This window comes from Urocitellus parryii, chromosome 14 (genome assembly GCF_045843805.1).
Source record: "Urocitellus parryii isolate mUroPar1 chromosome 14, mUroPar1.hap1, whole genome shotgun sequence".
Lineage (NCBI taxonomy): Eukaryota > Metazoa > Chordata > Mammalia > Rodentia > Sciuridae > Urocitellus > Urocitellus parryii.
In genome coordinates, this window is record NC_135544.1 from 9,043,705 (window position 1) to 9,060,512 (window position 16,808).

A 16,808-nucleotide genomic window follows, 5' to 3' on the forward strand; every position below is an offset into this window, starting at 1 on the left:
GATGGTTAAATAAAATAGTATATGGCAGGCACTTAACACTTATAATAAATAATCCTCCAATTCTCTCTCAGGATGAAATTCATAAAAGGTTTAAATTACTCACAATCTCACAATTAATCATCTATGGATCCAAAATTCTAACATGCTTCTTACTACAAATCTTTGCACAGTGGTACACATCTGTCAGCCCAATGGCTCAGGAGGCTGAGGCAGGAGGACTGCAAGTTAAAAGCCAGTCTCAACAACTTAGCAAGGCCCTAACCAACTTAGTGATACCCTGTCTCAAAATAAAACATAAAAAGGGCTGAGGATGTGGCTCAACAACCCTGAATTCATCCCTGGGATGAAAAAAAAAATCTTTACACTTAGACAAGTAGCTTCAGACTTGTATCTTAAGGGGTGTGGAGGTTACAGATAGAACAAGGGACCTGTCCATCAAAGAGTATTATTAACTGTTGAGTGTGTTGGGACTATACTAGACTACACACAATTCAAGTGAAGTGGGTCCTGCCCTTCACTTCCAAGAGCTAAGATGCTGGTCAGTTCATGAGTTTAACACATTCAGTGAATATTTTGAGTGCCCACTAAATAATAAGTACAATTGTCCCTCTGTGTCCTTCCTTGGGTTCCACATCCATGGATTCAACTAACCAGAACAAAAAAAAATCCTCTTGAAAAAACTGCATATAGGTCGGGGGATATAGCTCAGTGGAAGAGTGCTTGCCTATCATGCACAAAGCCCTGGGTTTGATACCCAACACAACATACACAAAACAAAACCAATTGCATCTAAACTGAACACATTTTTTTTTCTTCTCATTATTCCTTTAACAATACAGTATAACAAGTATTCACATAATGTTTACATAGTATTAAGAATTATAAGTGACCTAGAGATCATTTAAAGTTTAAGCAAAGATGTATCTGAGTTATATGCAAATACTAGACTGTTTTATATAAGAAACGTTGAACATCTGTGGATTTTGATATCAGAGGGAACATCCTGAAATTCACCTCGGATAACCAAGGGATGACTGCACTATTATCTGCTCTGGGAATTCAAAAGATGTGAGAGGTGCTGGCCTTGCCTCTAGTCAGCTGAGTGGGAGACAGATGCATAACTGACGCATAATGTACTAAGGGCTCTATAAATGCTATTGCAGTTGTCAGTTTAGGCCTGATTGTGCAGTGACGACAAATTAACCCCCAATTCTCAGTGGCTTGACATAACAAAGGTCTTTTTCTTTCTTACTTACACTACATATATACTGCAGATTGGCAAGGATTTCCATCAGTTATGGTTCAACCAGACAAGCAGAAACAGTGATGTGGTAAGGAATTTCTTAAATATTGGTTTATGCAATCCTGGTGGCTTATTAAGCAAATCAGAAGTCTGTAAGGCCGGCAGGCAGGAAGTGAAGTTCACAAATAGGTTACAACTCTCTTGGCAGGAGCCATGTGAAGTCTCTGAGTTAAGGGAAGGCCTAAACCCTCCCTTCGACCAGGCCCACCCCAAATCATCTTCCTTTTGACCAACTTCAACTCCACTGATTAGGGATTTGGATCACATCTGCAAAATCGTTTCACTGAAGCACCTAGATTCGTGTGGGGACTGTATGTAGTCCAGCCTTAACAATCTGACACATCAGAAAGCATCACACAGTGCTATCTAATTAATCAGGCCCACTGACTGACAGAGGGGCAACCAAGGGACACCTGCATGAACTGTTACATGTTTCAGGCCCAAAATGGCATTTGTCACTGCACTCATGACCTTCTGGCAAGCCCTGGTTCAGCCCCTCCTAACTGCAAGGATGGGACGTTGACCCTCCCAGGTACCTAGAGGGAAGAACTGGACGTGAATCCACCTGGGTGTTGTCTGAGACATCCTGCTCCCCTTCACACACACCCCATTTTACACAGGGGAAAGTGCGTCTGTGGTGAGATGAAGAACACCAGTGACCGCCAAGGGCCCCAACAGGAAACTCACTTTCTCCCTCCACACCCAGCTCACCCTCACCTGCTTCCTCAATCTTCCCAATAGAAGCTCCTCAAAAGTTTACATTTGAAATCCTGGGGAGCACAGGAACCCCCAGGGAGGGACCACTTCTCTGGCTTCACTGAGGTTAGGACCGAAGGCTCAGGACTATGAGGCCTTTGAAGTCCAAGGAGATTTGTGACCTGCATACTTCATAGAGCTGAGCCCTCCACCTGGTGGCTTGCAAAGAACCACAGATTTGAGCATATTGATGAGCCCTTCTAACAAGAAGGACAGGGACCTTTGATGTTTTGGACTCTAACGCTGCTGGCATATGTGAAACACAAAAAGCTAAGGATTGATACACAGTGATAATGATCAGTGGTCACTGACAAACAAGAGCTGTCAATAGAATGTGCCCTAAGTTCAAATGAAAGTGTCTGGGCCATAGGAAACAAACGTAAGCGTTTTCCTTCTCAAACATTTCTTGAGCACCTGCTATGTACCAGGCACCATGCTAAGCACTTTTAATTCATTTAATCCCAACAGCAATTCTCTGCCATGTTATGTGTCATGGAACACATTTTGCCTAAGGTCACAAAGCCAGTAAATGGTAGAGGCACGACCCCTACCAAATCTCTCTGACTACAAAGCCTATGTTCTTGCTACCCGAGCCACCACATACCGTTCTGCAAGTGGTGCAGCGCATGAGCTCATCTAGCTATGGGAGCAAGTCCTCAGTGCCCATGAGACCTAGCCTGGGGCTGCTTCAGCCTTTTATTCTTTTTTCTTTTTAGCTGGGAATTGAACTTTTACCGTTAAGCTACATTCCCAGCCGTTTTTTTTTTTTTTTGTTGTTGTTGTTGTTGTTGTTTTTCCCTCAAGACAGGATCTCACTAAGTAGCTTAGGGCCTCACTGAGTGGCTGAAGCTGGCCTCGAACCTGCAGCCTCCCAAGGCTCTTGGATTACAGGCGTGCACCACCATACTCAGCCTGCCTCAACCTATTTCTTAACCTCCAAAGGCTCCATGTGGGTGCTCACCTCCGGCCCTCTCCTCCTAACACCATGAATCAGACAGGAAAATTCTATCTGCTGATCCTCTGATCACAGGCTCACCTCCTGATAGCCACAGCTGAGCCTTACAGTAAGCAGAGATTGTGGAATGCTAACCATGAATCAAAAATTTTTCTGGAGAAACTTCTATGTATGCTAAATGCTTTTGGAGCATAGAAGATGCATAGGACACAGCCGCTCACATCAAACTGCTTACAATCTAGTAGGGGAAAATAGTACAAGAACATACTAATAATGTAAAGTATGATGACAACAAATGAAGAGGACCCTGGGAGCTGGAAGGATTCATTCAGTCTCTCAGCTCTAAGAGGAGGAAGGAGAGAGCTTTGAGATTTGGTGGGGTGGGCAGCCTAAACAGGGCCCAAAGTAGAACTGTACAAGTTCACACCAACCAGCTTCCATTAACACAAGCAGAAAGGCAGGCACCTGAAGTCAGTGCGGCCACCCAGCAGCCAGCCAAAGAGGTTCTGAGCAGGGAAGTCGTATTGAAGGGCGACAGCAGGAGAGAATGAAGGTGCTTGGCAAAACATAACTGTAGCTCGGGGCTTGGAATTGAACAGTGTACCATGCCTGCTGCCTGACTCTCCCAGGCACAGCTGCCCACCCTGGGCGGGCCTCCTTGCAGAGCCTTCCTGGCTCTGATACAGTGTTGGGGCCTGAGCACAGTGAGGGAGGCTGTGGAGCCTCTTGAGGGTCTCACTGACAGGTGAAGATGTCACTCCCATCCCCCTGCCTTTTTGTTTGTTTGTTTGTTTGTATTTGGGAACTGGGGATTGAACCCAGAGTTGCTTTGCCACTGAGCTACACCCCCAGCCTTTTCAAATATATTCTTTTTTTAAATTTTGAGACAGAGTCTCACTCTGAGGCCATCCTCAAACTTGTGATTCGCCTGCCTCAGCCTTTCAAGTATCAAAGATCATAGGCGTTGGCCACCATGCCTGGCTCCATCTCCTTCTTGGTGATACTCACCTGTCCGCCTTCTTCTTTAGGAGTGTTGGAGAAGAGTTCTCAGAGACCTGGCTCCTTTGCACCTTGCTCCTAACTATAACCTCCCCCTTCTGTCCCTCCCCCAATGCCATCCCTCCCCCCAAAACACACTACACACACACACACACACACACACACACACACGCTCCCTCTCACCCTCACCTCCCTTCCCTCCCCCACCCCTTCCCCTCCATTTGTTTCAATGAACAGCCCCTTTTATCTATTCTGTAGGTACAAATGAAGCTGTCAAATTTGATCAGGCGCTTGATATGACAGGCTGTGGGAGTCAGGACCCCTTGAACAGAGTGGGCCTTGTCTGTCACAGCCTGCCTGACACTTCCCATAATGCCCAGACTGATGAGATTCTGAGTAGGGCCCAGCACATTTTCAACTCTATTTTGGGTGAAAACCCTTCTTGAAAGATCTTGAAAGGAGCTGGCAGTTCAGCCGCCCGGATGATTAATGAGGATTGGCTCCGCTGGATGGATTTCTCCTGGTGCCAACAGCCGTCCTCCCAACAGGCTACAGCGGATTGCCTTTGACTTCCCCCAGCACTTCCCCCTCGCGGCGACACCCCAAAAAAACTTTTCCCACCAACCCTCGGATGTTCCCCCAAGCCCCTCACTCCACTGTAAGCCGCCCATCTCTCCCCTTCCCCTTCCGTTTTCTGTTGCCCCTGCAGATGGAAAAAGTTAAGCGTCCTAGAGGAGAAGGCCTGACTTGAGTGAGCAGGGCCCCTGGGCCGCTCTGCAGAGGGAGGGCTGAGCAGGGACTGCAGAGGACAGAGACTCGTGCTCTCCCTGAGTGGATGTCACATGCCCCAGTGGTCAGGGATGGGGCTCTTTGCTTTTTCTCCATGGATTTAGGAGCTCTGGGGACAGAAAACATAGGGTGTCTAAAGCCCCGGAGGATAAAGCATCAAATGTCTTGAGTTGTTTTGTTGTTGCTATTACTGTTGTTGTTGTTTTCTTATTTCAGAGTGTTTCAGAAGAGGCCTCATTAACATTTGGGGCAGGACAACACTTTAGGAGACAGGATCCTCCTGTAGAAGACAGAAAGTTTAAAATCCTTAGTCCAGAGACACTGATGGCTTATAACACCCCCCACCAAGTAGATAACTAAAACCATCCCCTACAACCCCAAATGCCCCTGGGGGTGGCACTAGCCATGGCTGAGAACCACTGTGAAGATAAAGACACTCCTTACCCCATGTACCTTGGGAGCGATGTCTACCTCTTGGTCTCCTTGCTCTTACTTACACCCCTTGCACTTGCTGAGAAGAGCACTGAGAAAGAGGGGAAGAGGGTGTCCAGGGAGAGCTCCCGTCCACCCTCAACGCTGACCTTTCTCCTTTGCTGATGCCTCACACCAGCCCTGCTCCAAGCTCTATGGTGTTGCTGTTTTCCCCAGAAGATTTTAGGTCATGTTGCTTAGGAGAAAGAATGGGCCCCAAAATGTCTTTGGGGATTTCAACGTCAGAACCCTTCAGGGACAGGCAGGAACAGTCAGGGTCAGGAACTCACTGTTTCTTTTTTAAACATCCATAGCTTTATTTTTCAAACCAGGCTTAGGTATGTGGACTCTGTCGGAGAAGCTAGATCCCTGTAACCAGGGTGGTCACCCAGGACCTCTGGTGTGGAACAGGATAAGCACATTCTTGGGGCCTGTTCTCCTCAATAACTATTTTCTTTTCTCCTTTTCCTTTTTAAAAGAGAGAAGGAAACTACAGAATTCACCCACCCCAGGCCATTTGATCAATGCCTAACCAACTCTGAGATCATCCATGGACCCAAGACCATAGTTTATTCCTTCAGTACCATTTCCCGAGCATCTGCTATATGCTAAGCACTGGGCTAGACTCTGGGGAGATAATAATGAGCCAAAAACAGGCTTCTCTGGCAGACAAATAAGGAGACAAAAACTAAACAAATCAATATATAATCATAAATTGTGAGTAAAGATGAAGGAAAAGTAGAGTTTGTATAGTATGCACAGAGAGGGTTGTGTGTTAGCTTTCCACCACTGTGACAGAATACTTGAGAAAATCAACTTTAAAAAGAAAGATTTCTTTTGTTCCATAGTTTTAGAGGTTTCATTCCATGGTCCACTGGCTCCATTGCTATGGGCCTGTGATGAGACAGAACATCATGGTGGAGAGGGTGAGTTGGCTGCTCACTTCAAGGTAGCCAAGAAGTAGGGGAGATTGGGGTAGAGAAAATATATGCCCTTCATTGGACAGGCCCCCAGTGGCCCATTTCCTCCAACTAGGAGTTTCTACCACCTCCCAATAGTGCCACCAGCTGGGAACCAAGCCTTTAACATGAGACTGAGGGACATTCCAGATCCAGACCACAAAAGATAATATGACAAGGAATCTCCATCTCAGAACTAAGCTCTGGAAAAACCTCTTTGGGAACATGACATTGAAGCTGAGATCTGAAAATTGAGCAAGATTAACCAGGTGAAGAAGGAAGAGTGTTTCAAGCCAGGGAAAGACACACCTGAACATCAGCCAAACTCCCCTGTCATAGAAGTGCTGTCCCTATTAACAATATCTTCGCAAAAGGACAAAAACTCAGTAACTCAGCCAAACCCGGGAAGAACCAGAAGAGCAAAGAGTTGGGAGGAGAAAAGGAAATCAAGGGGTGCAGAGTGAAACTGAGAACCAACCACTTGTCCGTAGGCACCCAAGAACAGCCTTGGGCAAGGTATGACCTCCACACACCAAGTCAAGCAAGAGGGAGGCCTGAGCTGAGCTTGTGCAGGAAAAAGGTCTCTCCAGTGCATTGCAGGGAAACTCTGGGGAAGAGCCTTGGGAGCTTCTCATTCCTGAAGCTATTAATGGACAGCCACTGATGGAAAGAAAAATTCAATGAAAAATCACACAAGTCAATATATAATTACAAGGTTCTTATGGGAATACGAGGCTCAAGGGAAGTTAGCCTTCCCTCTTCCAGAAAGCTAATTTTTAAATAAAATATGAAAGACTATGTTTCTTACTTTTGGAAACTTGTAGGCTGTGTGAGTCTGCTTTCCATTACTATAAAAAATACCTCAAATAACCAACTTTAAAAGAGGAAAGGGGGCTGGGGCTGGGGCTCCGTGGTAGAGGGCTTGCCTACCACATGTGAGGCACTGGGTTCGATCCTCAGCACCACATACAAAAAATAAGTAAATAAAATAAAGGTATTGTGTCCATCTACGTCTAAAAAAAAATATTTAAGCAAAAAAAAAAAAAAAGAGGAAAGATTTGTTTTGGCTCACAGTTTTGAAGGCTTCTGACAATGGTCAGCTGGCCCCATGGCTTTGGGGCCTACAGTGAGGCAGCACACCATGGCGGGGAATATGTGAAGAAGTGAAGCCACTCAATTTATGGCTGGCAGGCAGAAAGTGAAGGGACCCACATCTCCTTCAAGTCACACTCCTGGTAACCTAAGACCTTCCACTGGACCCCACCTCTTAAAGTTTCCACTACTTCCCAACAACATCAAGCTGGGGACCAACCTTCCAACACATGGGCCATTAGGCGACATTCCAGAACCAAGCTAGAGCATAGGCTTTCATTGGATCCTCGTTGTCTAATGAGAGCAAACCTTTACCTTAGCTTCAAGTCCTCCCCAGGTGACCCCAACGTGCACTTCCACTGTCCCTACCAGAACTCTTCACAGGTACCCAAAGGAACATCCCACTGTTTCCTAGACATTAAGATCTTACAGCAAGTTGTTCCTTCCTCCGAAAAGAACTATGACCCTCTCACAAATGTGCTGCTCTCATTTTTTACCCCAAGCCGTTAGCTTCCCTTTTGCTTTAAATATTTTCAACTCCTTATTTTTATCTCCATAGTCCTCCATATGAGTGACTCCCGCCTCCTCCCACGGGAGCATGGGGTCCCTAAAGGCAAGAAGAGTATTTTATTTATCGTCATGTCCCCCATGCCTAGGACAGTGTCAAGCACATGATGCACCATCGATAAGTGCTTGTTATGTTCCATTAATTGACCTCTACAGAGCCAAACATTTGTCAATGCCTTGCAACCAAAGTCATTAGTTGAATGAGAGAAGAGCCCTAGGGATGAAATTGAAAGGAAGGACAAAAGAAAGAGCAGCCAGGAAGAAGAAATAATGTACCTGTTGTTCCAGAAAGATTCCTTTCTCTAGTCTGTCGCTCTATGTCTGGATGAGGCTGGATGGTCCTAAGGAAACCGGTGCTCGTTCTGAGGACCCTTGACTATAGCAGCCACCTGTACTATAGAAGCAGGCAGAGGAGACCCACTGGATGGGACAATCAGCAGCCTCCTTCCCCTACCAATATGCCATGATGGCTGGAATGGCAAGTCATTCCTTGGAGTTAAGGAATGAAATCCTAGGAAAACACCATAAGAATGTGCCCATAAAAGCCAAAATTATAGCTCTGTACTAGGGCACTTTCTTAGCACACACAAGACTCTGGGTTTAATGCCCAGTAAAGGAAAAAAAAAAAAGTTCAAAAGAAAGTTGGAAGGGAAAAAAAAAACAACTCTGTTAATACATCAGTGTCCATCAAACATGTTAGAAATAGCATCTAAGTGCCAGATTTAGCAGTGCATACCTATAATCCCAGAGACTCAGAAACTCAGAAGGGTGAGGCAGGAAGATTGCAAGTTTGAGGCCAGCCTCAGCAACCTAGCAATGCTATAACCAACTCTCTCAAAATAATGCCAAGACCCTCTCTCAAAATAATAAAATAAATAAAATAAAAATGGCTGAGGGTGTAACTTAGTGGTTAAGCACCCCTGGATCAATCCCATTACCAAAAAAGAAAGAAAGAACACCTAAGTAAACAAGAGATAGAGTCTGAAGGGAATAAGACATGAGGCCACTGAGGGTGAGAAGAAGTCAGGTCAGGAAATCTCCACATCAGGAACACTTTCCCAAGAAAGGAAGCTCCAGGTTAGCATGCTGGTAGGACCTGGCAGTTGGTCAACACACACTCCAAGAATCTAGGGCAAGAGCACTTCCCCACTCCAGCGCAAGATTCTCTAAGAGATACTTACCTACTCCACTAAAAACAGCCCCCATGATGGCAGAGACCTTGACCGTGTGTTCCCTGATGTAGCCACAGTGTCCAGTCTGTGCCTGGCAGGTAACAGGTGCTCTCTGGATATTTCTTGGATATAATGGATAAATGAATGAGTGCAGAAGGAGGCTGAGAATGTACCCCAACCAGAAACTAGTCCTGGTGAAGTTGAGACTGGAGTTCCTGTAAGCAATACCTGGAACCAGTTCAGGGTCCCTTCTAGAAGACACAGGTCCACACCTGAGCAGCTTGGGAAGGACACACACAAACACGTCCCAGCATTTGGGATTTGGAACAGAAGCAAGCCCCCTCCCTGTCTTTCAGGATTTCTTCAGGGAGAAAAAGAATTTTCCTGCCATCGGGCCAGAATATAAAAACAAGGCTACATAAAACAGGCCTAGGAGGGAAAGAGTAGGCCAAAAGCAATATGCTCCCTCTCTCCTGTTTTTTTAGGACCTCGACTTCTTTTCCCAGTGAGGGGGAGAAGAAGAGGGGAGCAAAGTTTAATGACCCTCTGCCCCCTGGCCAGGACAGAGGCCCTCTCAGGCGGGGAGTCAAAGAAAACTTTTCCGAGACTGATTACCAAGAGGGTAACTAGGTACACAGAGCACATGTGAACAGGCTCCTCGTTTCCAATTCAGGACTGTCAGATGGTGATTAATGACTAACAGCCACAGAGCAGCCTTGATTGCCAAGTGCCGTATTGTTAATCCTGACATTTAATGAGGCCGGACACAACTCTAGCACAATTCCACACCATCATCTGCAAATAGCGCTCGACGGACTTAATTGGTTAAGTATTTGTGTGTGTGTGTGTGTGTGTGTGTGTGTGTGAGAGAGAGAGAGAGAGAGAGAGAGAGAGAGAGAGAGAGGAGAGGTTTAAGGGCAGAAGAAAGGGGCAAGACATTCAAGTGTGAATTTGCCCTGTATGGATGTCTCTGTTTTAACATGTCCATCCAGGTTATCACGTGCGTCAGTTGATACAAAGGTCCACAGGACTGAATCTGTCCACCTATACTATAACCCCAACAGAAAAGTCTCTGAAGTGATGCAACCTCCTCCCACTGTGACCCTGCCCATCTGACCCCTGCTGTGGGCTCCTTCCCCACCACCCTCACCACCCCTGCCTCTGAAGGGCAGCTGGGAGCTAGCATGTTTGTGAAGTTAAAACACATGAAAGGTGGGCTGGGGATGTGGCTCAAGTGGTAGTGCGCTCGCCTGGCATGCGTGCGGCCCAGGTTCGATCCTCAGCACCACGTACAAAGATGTTGTGTCCGCCGAAAACTAAAAAAAAATATTAAAAACACTCTCTCTCTCTCTCTCTCTCTCTCTCTCTCTCTCTCTCTCTCTCTCATATAAAATTTTTTTTAAAAAATCAAAAATTTAAAAAAAAAAAACACATGAAAGGAATTTGAAAGAAGAAGTTGTCCAGAAGTGGGCCAGGATCCAGGGCTCCTGAGAAGCCACTTTTTCACTGGACTCAGATCAATGGTGCTTTGGCCCGACTGACTGGGCGGTTCCTCCTTTGCCAAGAGAGAACTATGTCACCCCCATTCCGGAACTCAACCCTCTCTTAGGAAGTGAACAGAATCCATCTTATTGTTCTAGAAACAGCATCCCAGGCAATAGGGACAGAGAAACTGGCCCAGCAAGAATTATCCGGGCCAACTCAGCAAGGTGACAAAGGGCCTAGGAGAGGAGGTGTTGGCTCCAAAAGGGCACATCAATCAAAGGAGCCGGTATTCATGGCACACTGGCTATCCTCAGTGTTGTGGCTGGGCCTTACAAGGACAGAAGGAAGTGAGTGGCACACAGGTAGCTGGCCATCTAGCTGGAAAGCAGCCAATGGGCATGTGAGAGCAGCCTAGACTTTGAATGCTAAGGGACACGTGAGCAGCACAGAGGTGCCACAGGTGTCTAGAGAGGCCAGCAGAAGCTGAAAATGTCCAGAAAAGGCAGGGAGCATACACAGTATTCTGAAACACAGGAAACACTCAGGTACTGAGAAGGCCATTACCCAACAAGAATTCAGGAAAAAATGATCCCCACTAATTACCCCTTAAAGGCTTGAACCACAAAGTATGGCCCTAAAACCAGCAGCAAGGACATTACCTGGGAGCCGGTTCAAATGCAGACTCTCAGGCCCCACCCCAGACCCATGACTCTAAATCTGCAAGTTAACCAGAGACCTTAAGTCACATTGTGCAGGTGACTGTTAAGAGGTGCTGCTCTAAATGCCCTGACCAAAAAGCCACACAGAAAAGCAAGGCTGGCCTAAGGAACCGATGCCTGGCAACCCCCCAGCAGGTGCCCACTGTACGACTACACCAAAAGATGCTGCCTGGACAGCCTGGGTTCTAGGCCTGACCACAGGAGAGAAGGCTCCGGGTGGCTTTGCAAGGCTCCACCACCGTGTTTGTTTAAGGGCTCAGGTCATAGGCAGGGGCAAGTGATGTTCTCCAGCGGGTGTCCCAGGCTCAGGCCTTTGTTCCAGTCTAGTGGTTGGAACCTAAAGGCCCCATGCTGAGGAGTTCAGTTCATTACTGAGGCCTGGTGTAATTACCGCCCTGCCAACCCTCATTCCGTTCAGCATTCCTAACCTCCCTGATTGCCCTGCTCCAGCCTCTCTAACTGTGGGAGGGTCAGCCTCAGAAAATAATAATTAAAAGCTAACATGTCCTCTTCTGACTCTGGGTTTAGGGGTCCCCTGCTGTGACCCAATCCACCCAATCCTCACCATGAACCAGATTCTCCCCACCTAGACCTCTCCTTTTGGAAACCACAAATCCTTAGGGGTTCTTCCGACTGAGCATCAGTGTTTTCTCCCCCTGCCAAATTCTGCTTTACCCCCACTTTCATCAAATGCTCCTGTGACTTCAATCCCATAACCTCACCCCACTTTGAAAGTATAGGAAAGAATGTGGGCTGAAAGCAAGAGACCTGGGTTCCAGTTCTAGCTGCTTTGCCTCCACGGTGACGCAGGGCAATGCACTTCCCTATTCATGCCCAGGTTTCCCCCTTGTAGAATGGGGGGATTAGAGAACATGGTTGATCTCTAAGGTTCTTCTCAGCTGTGACACTGTGATTTTATTTCAGAGAATACTGTGAGAATTAACTGAATTGATATAAGGATATTATAATACATTGAGGAGCTTAAAAATGTATGCAAACATCTAGAAATGAAGAGATACCTATCCTTAGGTCACTCATCTCTCTCTCTCTCTCTCTCTCTCTCTCTCTCTCTCTCTCTCTCTCAAAGTGTCCTCCTGTTTTCCTGGTTCTTTTTCCCCTGCCAGATAGGGAGCAACATGAGGGCAAAGATTGAAGTTTCTATTTCTTTTGTATCCTCCGTCAGTGACTAACACCCACAGAAGCTGCTCAATAATATTGTTTACTGGGTGACAGACTGATTGCCCTTCTGGCTGCTCATTCATTTAAATAGACTTGTAAGAAGCTTAACAGAAAAGTGGTCACCTTTGCTTCTTTGGAAATAAAGGTAAAGAACCTCTTTTAAATATGCCTGCCTCACTTCTCTTAAGGAAAAAGGACTAGCTTGTCTCCTGAAAATTAACTGGATTTGGACAATCAAATGGAATTTTTAATACTGCCTTACACATGAGCACATACCAACATGCCCAGGGCTTAATTTCATTCCCCAAGCTCTTTCTGAGCATGCAATGTCCCAAACCCTGGCTCAGGTAGAGGGAGATACAGAAGAAATACTACAAAACAATAACATTTAAACAGAATTTAGAAATCAAAATAAATACGATCCCATTCAAAATGGTCACTTTCAAAGCTATGTATTTTGCTATGTTGTCTTGTTCAAAACTCTTTGAATATTTTTTTTTAATCAGTGCTGGATAGTAAACCAAAGGCCTAGTGCATGCTAGGCAAGTGCCCCACCACTGAGCTACATCCTCAGACCTGTCCTTGGAATTTTTTGAAAACCATCTTCAAAACCTATCACTGGGGCTGGGGCTGGGGCTGTAGTTCAGTGGTCGAGCACTTGCCTCACATGTGAGACACTGGGTTCAATCCTCAACACCACATAAAAATAAATAAGTCAATAAAATAAAGTGTCCATCTATAACTAATAATAATTTTTAAAAACCCATCATAAGATTTTCTATTGAAGCTGATATTTTTTTTCCTCTTCTTCTTCTTCTTTTTCTTTTTGCAGTGTTAGGGATGGAGCCAGCACTGCACATGCTAGGCAGATGCTCTACCACTGAACTACACCCCCACACCACAACATCAAGTCTTTTTGTAAAAGGGGGTTAGAGTATCTTTTGAAGCCAACCCTGGTAAACAAACTGAATGACCAGGCTCATTCCGTCAGGTCAAAAATCTAAATAATGTATATAAGGAAGTTTTTTAATGAGTATATGAGAAGGGGCAGCCTTCCAATGTGAGCACTTTGAAGATCCTTTTGAGGATCAGTTGCCTCTGTAAAAATCAGTCTGTGAGAGATCTCCTTGCTTCTACTTTGGTCCTACTCTCCACTTCTCAGCCCCCATGATCTGTTCTCAGCATATCAACCTCAGAGACCTTCTAGAATCATAAGTCAAATTATGTCACTCATTTTGAAACCCCACAAGGGTTCCTGTCTCATTCAGAGTAGAGGCCAAATTCCCCAGGGTGACTTATGAGATCCAGCATGATACAGCTCCCTACTCCTCTGACTCCTCTCCTACCACTGTCTCCTTCACTTGCTTGGCTCCAGTCACATGCTGTTCCTCAAATATTCCAGGTATACTCTGACTTAGGGCCTTTGCTCTAGCTGTGCCCTGCCTGGAAAATTTCTCTTCCAGGTATTCACTCCCTCATTTTCTTCATATCTTTGATCAGTTCTTGCCTTCTCAATGAGACTTATTCTGACTTATTTAATATTTATGTTAATAATGTCTCCTAGCAGGGAACAGTGGCACATGCCTGTAATTGGGTATCTGAGGAAAGAGGATCACAAATTCAAGGCCAGCCTGTGTAACTTAGCAGTACACTGCCTCAAAATAAAAGGTAAAAAGAGCTGGAGATGTGGTAGATGTGGTTCCATTTGAATACCACCAAACAATAAAATTTTTTAAATGCCTTATTCTTAGTACATTCCATTTAATAACTCTATACACCTACACACATACTCCTTATCTCATTGCCCATTCTTACCACTTTCACCATACTATATAATTTATCTATGCATTATTTATTGTGCTAACTATTGCCTATATTCCACTATGAGACTCTCAACTCAAAAGGGCCAGAATCTTTGTCCATTGAGTTGAATCCCAAAACCTAGAATTGGCACATAACTGGCACTCAACAAATATATGTTGGGTTAGGTTGGGTTGGACTGGATTGGGTTGGGTTGGGTTAAGTTGGATTGGATTGGGTTTATTGGGTTGGATTGGATTGGATTCATTTGCATTACCTTGCCTTTCATTGAAAGATGATCCCAGCTCAGAAGAATATAGTCTCTTTCTTCCAGAGACTAGAGACATACATATAAAAGCATCTGAACAGTGCACAACAGCACTGACCAAATGGAATTCCGTGATGCTGTAGAAATCCTGGAGGGATCTGCATAAGATGGAGGAGAAGAAAGGGCTTGGGCTGACCCTTCCATCTAATCAAGCACATCTTCTTGTGCCAAGTTCATGTCCTTATTATTCCAGCCTCCACTCACTTGCTCATGCTGTCCTTCTGCCCTCTTACCTAAACCCTACCCACCCATCAAATCTCAGCCCACCTTTTCTTCCATACAACTTTCTTGAATTACCGATTGATTCCTCTCCCCTCCGAGCTCCTATAACACCTGTGTTTGTTTTGTTTTGTTTTTACGGTACTTGATTGAACCCAAGGGTGCTCTATCACTGAAGAAGAAAAACTTGGGGAATGAAATTAAGCCTTGGGCATGTTGGCATGTGCTCATTTGCAAGACAGTATCCTTAGTCCTTTTATATTTATATATATTTTTTTGATATAGGGCCTCATTAAGTTGCCCAGGCTGACCTCAAACTTGTGATCATCCTGTCTCAGCCTCCCAAATTGCTGGAATGACACACATTTGCCACAGCTCCAGACCAGCACCTCTATTCTGTATCAGACCATTTAGCCTTTAAATAAAAACTTTATGTATGTGCATGATGTTCCCAGCTAAGAACCACATCATTTGCATCTTCTCACATTTGAATAGGCCCAAGCACTATGAAGGTAGTGGCACTTCATACAAGTGGCACTAACTGATTGATTAATAAGCAGAGGGACAAAGGAAACAAAGATACTATGGTGTGATGTAATATGCCTCATTTAAAAATACTACACATGGGATGGGTGTGTGACTCAGTGATAGAATGCTTGCCTACACCGGGTTCAATCCCCAGCATCACCAAATAAATAAATAAATAAATATATGACACCAGTAGTTCTTAGTCTGAGTTAAATGTTGCAACACCTGAAGAGCTTTTAAAAATATCTTTAAGCTGAGCATGGTGACACACACCTGTAATCCCAGAGGCTCAGGAGGCTGAAACAGGAACCCTAAGCAACTCAAGGCCCTAAGCAACTAAATGAGACCCCTTTCTCAAAATAAAAAATAAGAAGGGCTGGGATTTGGCTCAGTGGTAAAGTGCACCACCTGGGTTCAGTCCCTAGTGTGTGTGTATGTATGTGTGTGTGTGTGTGTGTGTGTATTTTTTTAAAATATATATATCTTCAAGGCTGGGGTAAACATGAGGGCGGGCTCAGTGGTAGGGCACTGCTAAGTATGTTTAAGGCCCTGGGTTCAATCCCTAAGTACCAATAAAAAAATAAATAAATAATAGAAAGAAAGGGAGGGAGGGAGGGAGGGAGGGAGGGAGGAAGGGAAAGAAAGAAAAAATCTTCATGTAAGAGCTCTATTCCAGACCAATTTTATCAGAATATCCGGAAATGTGCTCCAGGTATCACTATATTCCAAAAGTTCCCCAAGTAATTGGAATGTATAGCTAGAACTAAGAAGAACCCTAGTGTGAAGAAAAAACATAAGGGGCAAGGTAAAAGGTGGGTGTTCAAGAAATCGGAAAATAGGCCTAAAATGCTATAATTGGCCCTATCCTTCTTTTCCATTTTGTTCCTATTAATTTGTCATGGGGATTCATCTTTGTCAGAGTGGGCTGAATGGATCAACTGTGGACAGATTCTTCTGTCCTCTGCCTAATGCTATAATGAGTAGCAAAAGGTCAGAGAAGCCATGGAGAGAACAGACAGCAACAACAAATGCGGCCAAAGCCAGGATCAATCTAGGCCCAGAGGATACAGAAAAGTGTGGGGAAAGCAGAGGACTATTTGAGATCACTTGGCAAGTTGTGATTCAATTTCTCCCCTTCCCGGGGTATCAGCATTCAGCTTCCTCTCTTATGCCTGCCCATCAAAAGAGCCAAAAAAGTATGTTAAGTATTATAGAGGCTACTGCTTCAGAAACTCCTGGCAAATTCCTCACACCCCTCCTCGCTCTATTTCCTATGAAACTGAGCAGAAGTTGAATCTCCTCTCTCTAAATAGTAACCTGGCTCAAGAGTACTGAAGAGCATGCAGGAAACTTGAAGCACTATGAGTCTCCTCGTGGGATGGTCCCTAGACATTCTGTAGCTCATTGTCTTTCCCCCTCTGGTCCCTCATTTCTCTGTGTACAAAACTCAGAGAGACAGACCAAGCAGACAAAGGACACTTCCCATG